The sequence below is a fragment of the Elaeis guineensis genome, chromosome 1 (assembly GCF_000442705.2).
Source record: "Elaeis guineensis isolate ETL-2024a chromosome 1, EG11, whole genome shotgun sequence".
Taxonomy (NCBI): Eukaryota; Viridiplantae; Streptophyta; class Magnoliopsida; order Arecales; family Arecaceae; genus Elaeis; species Elaeis guineensis.
Genome location: NC_025993.2, coordinates 78,225,838 through 78,234,628, shown reverse-complemented (window position 1 = coordinate 78,234,628; position 8,791 = coordinate 78,225,838). Strand labels below are relative to the sequence as shown.

At 37.6% G+C, this 8,791-nt stretch overlaps 2 pseudogenes; one reads left to right on the top strand and one right to left on the bottom strand.

The window, feature by feature from the left end:
* Positions 1-911: 911 nt before the first annotated feature.
* LOC140856728 (uncharacterized) lies at positions 912-8,512 on the top strand (annotated as a pseudogene).
* On the bottom strand, positions 5,567-7,645 carry LOC140856730 (protein IQ-DOMAIN 19-like; annotated as a pseudogene).
* Positions 8,513-8,791: the final 279 nt, after the last annotated feature.

The window sequence follows — 8,791 nt, the reverse complement described above, 5'->3', positions numbered from 1 at the left end:
GGGGTGACACCCTCCAATTTTAACACCAACAACAACTATGCTAATTAGTGAATAATATACCTCGAGCCCCAACCTTCTGTTTGATACGAAGGATGGAATTGAATGAAGGATGGATAGAGAATGAAGGATGGATAAAGAGAGAAATGATAGATCTTCCATCTATTCTCCTGTATATTTGGTAAAATATAGAAAAATGGATAGGAATGATTCATTCCTTTGTTTGGTATAGGAGGATTTGAAGGAATGGACGGAAAGATGGATGATATTTATAAATATTTTTATTAAACTATTTTTTAAAAAATATTATTATTATTATGAATTTATAGTATTTATTTATACTAAAGAAGTAAAGTAATATAAACCATAATCTTTAAATTTATAATTAAATAAATATTTAGATTAGTTTAATAAATAAATTTATGAATTTATAATTTTTAAAAATAAATTTATTTATATATTAATTATACAAATAAATAACTAATTTATGATTTAATTTAAATAGTTAATTAATTTTATATAAATAGTTAATTAAAAATAGTGAATATAAATAAAAAATTAGAAGATAATTTTAATTATTTACTTATAACTATGAATATTATATGCTGAAATAAAAATAATTAGTAATAAAATCTAATAATATAAGATAAATAGTATAATTAAATAAATATATATATAAATAAAATAAATAAAAAATATTAAAATTTTATAAAAAATTAATATAAAATAATTTTATCAATATAAAAATTTATCTTTCTGTGCTCTATTTATTCTTTCTTGTATTTCACTAATTTGAAAGGATGCAAGGTGATGGGTTAGGATGGATAGGTGATCTCTTCCTTTTGTCCATCTTTTTCAAAATTTTAGAATCAAACGGTAGATAGAGTTCTCCGTCAGATCTTCCCATGCACCGGCTAATCTTCTACGGTTCAAATACCAGCAGGCGACGGCGAGCGAGGCGACGTCTCTGTAGGGAAGAGATGGAGGCGGAGGCAGAGGTCCTGGAGCCTTTGGAGCTCCCTTTCTCCGACCTCCTCCTCCTCTCCTCATCCGCTTCCTCTCCCTCTAGGGTTTCTTCCTCCCCAGGAGCTGGCGAGGCTCGAATCCCTCTCTGCCGCCGTGATGCAAGCCCTGGGTCCGTCGGGCCCGGCCTCTTGTCGATTACCGGAGTCCCCAAAGCCCCCGCCCTCCGCCGCGCCCTCCTCCCTCTCGCCCGGAAGCTCGCGCTTCTCGACAACAAGGATCGCGCTCGAATCCTCAAAGTAGAACCCTCTTGACCCACTTTGTTCTACCTTTTGATTCATTTATTATATTTTGTTACGATCTTATCATCAGCCTAGGGTTCTGAAATTGATCTCAGTGTCTTAAAGAAAAGTTTTTGATGAGGTTTTCATGGTGGAGTCCACTGAAAATGCTTTGGTTTATATCTAGTTTATCTTTATGAGATTTTATGATGTGAAAATTTGATCGAATCCTGTAGTTAGAATTGAATTGCTGAAATGCTGTAGTTATAATTCTGGATGGTGGGTGGGAGTTTGCGGGGGCTTTAGGGTTTATTGGTTAGGAAGAGACCAGGATTGAACTAAGGGGAAAAGAGGGGAGAAGAAAGAGAAGGTGTATTAAATTTTAGAGCATTCCCAGCTCTATTATATTCAGCCCTTTAGGGGTGATAAGTTGAAAAATCCATCATTTCATGTTACATTACATTGCTCTCTTTTTTCGTTGGAATGGGGTTGGCTACAGAGTATAGCACTAAGGAAAGCTCCATATGGTGGATTTTTGCAACTGTGTCAGGTTAAGATCTATCCTCTAAGGTTTATTGTTCAATTTCTTCTACAAAAAACTTAACATCAAGAAGTGCTTGCCATTAAACTTAAAAGGTCAATTGCATGTAGAAAGTTCTACTTTGTCGGGCACTTTATGTTCACGCAGCCTGGAGGAATCCTCTGAAATTAAATTTGAACATGGAGAGAGTGCTGGAAAAGGGATGATTAGAGTATTTAATCTAGGAAGTTGCACGCATGTGTAACTGACAAATTATAAGTGAACAAGTTCAGTTTGAGCATAATCCCACGTTGGTAAATGAATGCTATGTGATTTTATTCATCAACTTGGTGCATAATCCTCCAGACATGCTTAACTTATGGTGGCATTCATATAGTCAATCTCTTCCAGTGAGCTACTCCTTGGGGAGGAGGTAGATGCACCTAGATTTTGAAATTTTATCGGTGAGGCATGGAGGTGGTTTTAATCATTTTTCTGTGTCCATAATGAATCATTAGTTTATGGAATCAACATTAATATCTATTGTAAAGAATTTTTTATGTTTACCATATATGAGTTCTATTGCGAGTCTTCTATTGAAGAAGACTCTTGCTTCGAGGGTCCTTTTAGTGGCCAATGCTGGCTTTAGTGAAAAGAGTGTCCTTGTGAGGGTTTTTCTTGTATTATTGTGGAACATAAAATTATTATTGAATAAAATTCACAAAGTCATAAACATTAAACCTTTCGTATGATGTTGAAATAACTTTTGTTTGAAGAGATAGCAGTGACCTGAATTCATGATCATGGAACTTGAATCCATTAAAACCCAGGAAGTCTGAATCTTTAAGACTTATCATTGTTTTATCTATCCTTTGCTACTTGCTCATATCAAATTGCTGCATTCACATCATTTCAGAAGGTAAGTTCAGTATTAATTTAAGAATTTAAAAATTCAGAACCTCAGCTTATGAATCTGATTTTTGTTTGTCCCACCTTTATTACAAGTTCTTATTAGATATGTTAAAAAAAAATAATTCCTTATCTGATGAATCTTTTTTTTTTTTTTTAGCATAGCCAAACTATCATTGGGCTTAATCCATGACTCTGATTTAAACATTTAACTTATAATGTTAAATAAGTGATGTTCTTTGGTAGGTTGTCATTCATAACTGGTTTACTCTTATATAATGTTTTACAATGTTTCTTTTTGACCTCAATCTTCTTGAAGCAAGAATAATTTATGCTTGAAGTTGTTTGGTTTTAATAATCATTTTATTTGAGTGCTTAGAATACAAAGACCATGTCAGTGTCCAGGTAAGCTAATACTTTACCTAGTTTTACATTTTCTTAAAACGGCTTTATTTAGCGGTACTTGACACTTAGTTCACTGTTCATGCCAAAAGTAATGTGCTGTAAATATCTAACATGACGTAACTCAACATGTGGATGTTGTCATGAAAATAAAGACTATAAACACATAATACATATATTTAAATAAAAGAAAATAAAGGCTGGAAATGATGTCATAGCATTGGTTAGAAATAGGTTTCCCTCTCAACAACTGAAAAAAAAGAAGAAGAGAAAAATACAGTATAAGCTTAGATCTGGAGAGCCTGTTTTAATTGACACACATATTTAAATAACAGTAAGCATATCGTTCAAAACTTTACATGTCTTCATAAAGAAAAAACAACTTATTGCATATGTAATATTTTCTAACATAATTCTTACCAAAACTATTTGTAGCTAACTTGATTATGAACATCATTGATTAAAAATTGTTGATGCATTGCAATATATGGATGATAAAGCACTAAAGTCAACTATCTTCTGGACCCCAATTTTGTCACAAAGGATTCGGTATATATAACATAACAATACTATATGCGGTAGATTACTATATGCAGTAGATTACTTTGATAGTTATTTTAGAAAGCACTTTCTTGTCCGTATACTCATAATTTCTTTTAAATGCAGTTTCTCTGAAAAAAACATTTCAGGCATTTGCTTTAATTTCTGTTTATTTTGAAGAATAAATGCACAATGATATACACTATCTCTCACTAGTATAATCAATTAATCATATCAGATACATAGGGAACCATCAAAAGATAACTTATGGGTGATGTTTATTTCAGGAGCATGGTTTAGGCAGTGATGTTCCTCTGAAGAATCCAGATAGGAGTGTCTCCTCATTTGCCTTGCAGTTAAAATATGGACAAGATTCAAGTTTGGAGGCAGCTTCGGGTGGTCTTAGCATTTCAGAGCAAAGCAGCCACAGTGAAGAAGATAATTCATTTGTTAATAGGTTCCAGGAATTCAATCATTGTGGGTTCGAGCAGCTTGGAAAAACTTTTAAGGAACTAGGTCTTTGTATGATGGAACTTGGACTTCGCGTGGCACAGATTTGTGATAAGGCCATTGGTGGCAGAGAACTGGAACAGAGCATTATAAACTTGGGTAGTGCAAAGGGACGTCTTATTCATTATCATTCAACATTGGATAACCTTATTCTCAAAGAGAACTGCAGGAGAATGAAGAAGGTATATTCGGCCGACCTTTGTCTTCAAATTTTCATACTACTATGTCAGGAGGCTCGTTTCCAAGATCAGAAAGGGAGCCCCGGATGAGTTGAATGCAAAAACTTGCTTGATTAAAGATAGGTTCTGCAGAATTTCTTTGTCCAGTTTGTGGCAGCAATGGCACTATGACTATGGAATCTTGACTGTTCTAACAACACCATTATTTATGTTGCCTTGCCAAACAGAAGATTGTTCTTCTGTGTCAAACAGTCAAGAGTGCTCTTCTCCTGATGGGCATACATATTTGCAACTATTTGACTCTAAAAGGAATAAACTCGTTGTGGTGAAATCCCCACCTGAGAGATTCATCATTCAGGTAGGGGAGGCAGCTGATATCTTGTCGGGAGGTAAGCTGTGCTCTACACTTCATTCTGTTGGCAGACCTGTCGAAAAGGAGAACTTAAGCCGGGAGACATTTGTTGTCTTCCTGCAGCCATCTTGGGACAAAACTCTGTCTTATCCTGCATACCTTTTAGAGTCTAAAAGAAATGGGAAGTTGTTGTCAAGCAAGGAGACATCCGGGTCCTGTGACAATGACAATGCTTTGCCAAGCACTGTGGTTGCTGGAACTCAGGAACCACTTGAGCTAATGCAAGAAATCCTCAGAAAAATTCCACCACTATCCTCTCGTTTGAGAGATGGGATAACATTTGCAGAATTCTCACGTGAAACTACCAAGCAGTACTATAGTGGCAGTGGAACCCAGTCTATGAGATAGCTAAGTTGTTTGATGAGTATTTTCTGGAGGTTGTCAACATCTAATCAATTATAAGTTTATTATTTAATTCAAACATCAGAGAGGAGTTATGATTCTTGGAGGTTGCAACACATGCAAAATTTTGTTTATAAGCAATCGGTTTTGTTCAGCTTTTACGATGCAGATAAAATATGCGGAAATAGCCCAAACTAGAATAAGGTATTAGAAAACTTGGGATCATAGCTTACACGCAGAGGGGGAAAAATGCATTCCTAGGGTTCAACAAATTGTGCATCAGTACATATGTGCAGATTCCCTTCTCCTTCACAAGCTTGACATGGCCTGTGTGTTTACGTTTACCTTCAGCTGTGTTGCATGTTCCAAATGGCAGTAGTCAAGATGGTTGAGATAAGAGTCAATACTTATTTTTGTGAACCTGGAATCACACAGAGCATGGCATTTTGATTCAGTAAATCCTCCTGGCAAAAGTAATCAAGTAATCAGGACACATAAGCAAGAGTTATGTTCAAGGATTTACAAATTGTACCTCAAATCCTGCCAAGGATCTGCAATAGTTAGTGTTCGTAAGCATGGTGCTTGTTGAACCACATTCACTGTCTTTGAGGGACATGCTGGACCTATCAAGTTTGATTGACCAGGGATACTGATACCCATTTGCTGTCAAACCCACGTGGGACGAAGATCGTTGCATCTTAACACCTCTTGGAATGCTCCTTCCTTCCACTGATGGCCTTTGCCTGCTTGTTTGCCTTTCATATGAATCAGTTCGTCGTCTTGGTGTGCTTTGTGACCGTGCCTTTGCCCTTGAAGACTCTGTGTTAGCCATGTAGTTGGGGTAAAAGTGGTGGTTGAAAGAAGTTTGTGCTGCATCAGTTACAGGCACAGCTGATAAGTATTGGGGACTGCTTTGTGCTGTGGTGAATGGGAACTCCTCAAAATGCCCGATATAAGCCCTTGGGCTTGTATAAGTTAGTGCTGGTGGAGCAGATGATAACTGTTGGTATTGGTCTGCCCTGAGAGGCAGACAAGTATTGCCATAATATATAGAGGGTCTGTGATCCTTTATGTCGGTGTTTGTGATGGGATAACTGTTTCTGCTCTTTGTACTGCCCCTCGACTCACGAAGATCCATTTCCCCACTTTTGACATTCTCCTCTGCACATCTGTCCATCTCCTACATTCATGAAACATGTCTCATAAGAACAGTAAATCTGAAGACCGCTTCTTTAAAATTTAGGCTAATAGCCAAAGCTTTTATATGTTCTGTTGATGTCTAAACTTGACGACATAGTCTCCATTACTATTGACTTACATATGAATGTTGGATCTGCGACGCTGTGGTGATCTCCTGTATACGGACTGCCTTTGTGAGATGGCTTGGGACTCTTCAACCATTCTGATCCTCTGGGCACGTGCTCGGGCTTGAGCAGTCACCAGTGCCTGCATGCAGCGGAGAGTAGCTGTAGCTTGCTTCCTCACCAGGTGGCCTCTCACCAATGCTTGCAGTTTCACCAGACCTTTCAATGCATGTAAAGCTTTCCTTGCCTGCCGATGTAGAGTGTTTTTATCTTCTCTATGTATAACTCTATAGTGTCTCATCGAATTTATTAGTCACATTTTTTCTTTCTACCATATATAAATGCTTCTCCCAAATATAATTTTGTTGCCCAGATCTTACTTCCTCTGAGCATTTGATGATATATTCTACGGTCCTGCCTTTCCACATATATTTCTAGTAATTTTTATGTAATGCATGAAACTTGTATATTATCTGTCTTCTCATTTTTTCTTTTACTTACTTTGCAATTCATTATTAGCTCCATGTAATTAGCTGGAACTTGGATTATTATTAAAATATTAAGAAGACAACGAATTGCAGAATGAGAATATTTATGGTTCAGGTAAACATACAAAAATGCTCTCTCATTATTTACTGTGCTTATATAAATGGGCCCATGTATCTGGTGTTACAATATGGGTATCCTCAGAAGTCAAAAACCAAAACTTTCTTGTTTGGTTCCTACATCACTCTGGATATTATGTTTATTTTCATACATTTCTCAAAATGAATCTTTTCAAATTTTAATGATGATTGATTCTCTGGACAGGAAAAATGGACCAGCAATGTGTTAAAGAGAGGAGAGGAGAAGATGAAGTACCAGATACGATCTAAAGACGGCCTGAATCTTGATTGCAGCAGCCTCCTCAACAGCACTGGATGTTTTACCAGTGGTGGTGGAGGTTAGACTCATCACATCTGCTGCAGCCTGTGCAGCAGCAACGGCAACACCTGCTGCTGCGGCTGCTGTCACTGCTGCAGCCGTTGCATGCCTCATTTGATCAATCTCAGCCTCTGACCGTGCATTAGTGGGTGCACTTACTGTTTGGTCTGGAGATGTCGAACCCTTCTGTGCTGCTGCTTCTTGTCTCCGGAAGCTCCATCTATTCTTCTCCTTTGGGTGGGCAGTGGGATTGGATCTGATTGGACTTCTGTTGGCGATGAAGATGTTAAGGTCTCACCTTCATCCTTCTCCTCCCTCTTGCACATCAAGAAACTTTTCAGCCATCTTCCCGCCTTCTCCATTGCCCCTCTAAAGCATTTTTACAAGAAGGATTCAGGAGCCATTTGCACCTATATGATACAAAGAAACAAGCCTCCATACATCTAATATCGAGTGTGACTTATGTCTGCTTTTAATCTCTGGTAATTACGACCCAATCATCATTATTCATCCATTTGACTCCTTTTCCTTTTGTCTCTGGGATGGTGGAGTGATCTGGGGCTTTTGTTTGTTTATTAGGTGCAGGCCTGCAGGAAGAGAGGAGAGAAATATATGAAGGTATTTCCCTGGCAAGCCACTTGCAATCCTCTGTGAGACTGATCCAATGTTTTCTATTATCGCAATTCCTATATTTTTTTTGTAGTGAATAGCCAGCAAGCCTTATCTTGTCCTGGAGTTATTGAAGGGATGAGCAGGGAAGTATGGTTTTATGGATTATTGAATGGCGAGGGTCATGTGGACGAAAGGGTCATGAACGTTGCTGGCGATCGGTAGACAATACTTTCTGCTTGTCAGCATCTCATGTCAAGTTGGGTCCATCATTGTCAGCATTGGGTGCTAATTTCCAGCACCCAATGCACCAGCTTTTAGCTCTTGTACCTCTTTCCAGCAGAAAGGTTGACCTGTCATGCGTCCTTCTGGTACTCATCGTGAGAAAACTGCCATCTTTGAATGATGATTAGAAATTTAGAATTGTTCAATTAGCACATCAATTGGAGAGCAGCTTTCTACCAAAAAAAAAAACAGAGAGCTGGTAAGGTTGCTGCATTCGTACCTGCATGCCATATGCTTAAAACATGAAACGGTCTCTCTCTGCACATGAGTAAGACTATATATCTGACTGTCCAAATTCTGCAATGGTGGGATTCTCATGCATATCCCCTTTTTTCGATTGTGGTTCTTTGCATGGTGTTCTGGTGGAGATTTTCTGTGCTGATCATACTACCTGTTCTATTTGAAGCCTTACACTAATTATGGGTTACACCATGATATCTTCATGGAAATTTGTCTGGTTCTGATAGCTCTTACACTATTTGTGGGTTACACGTTTCACATTTGTTTGTTTTATTACAGTTGCATCACAGTTGGAAGCAGAGCCTCGTGCTCTGATGGAAGCAAAATTCAGGGGGTATCTGTTGTTGAAGAGGATAAAAAGACCTATTTTAGGT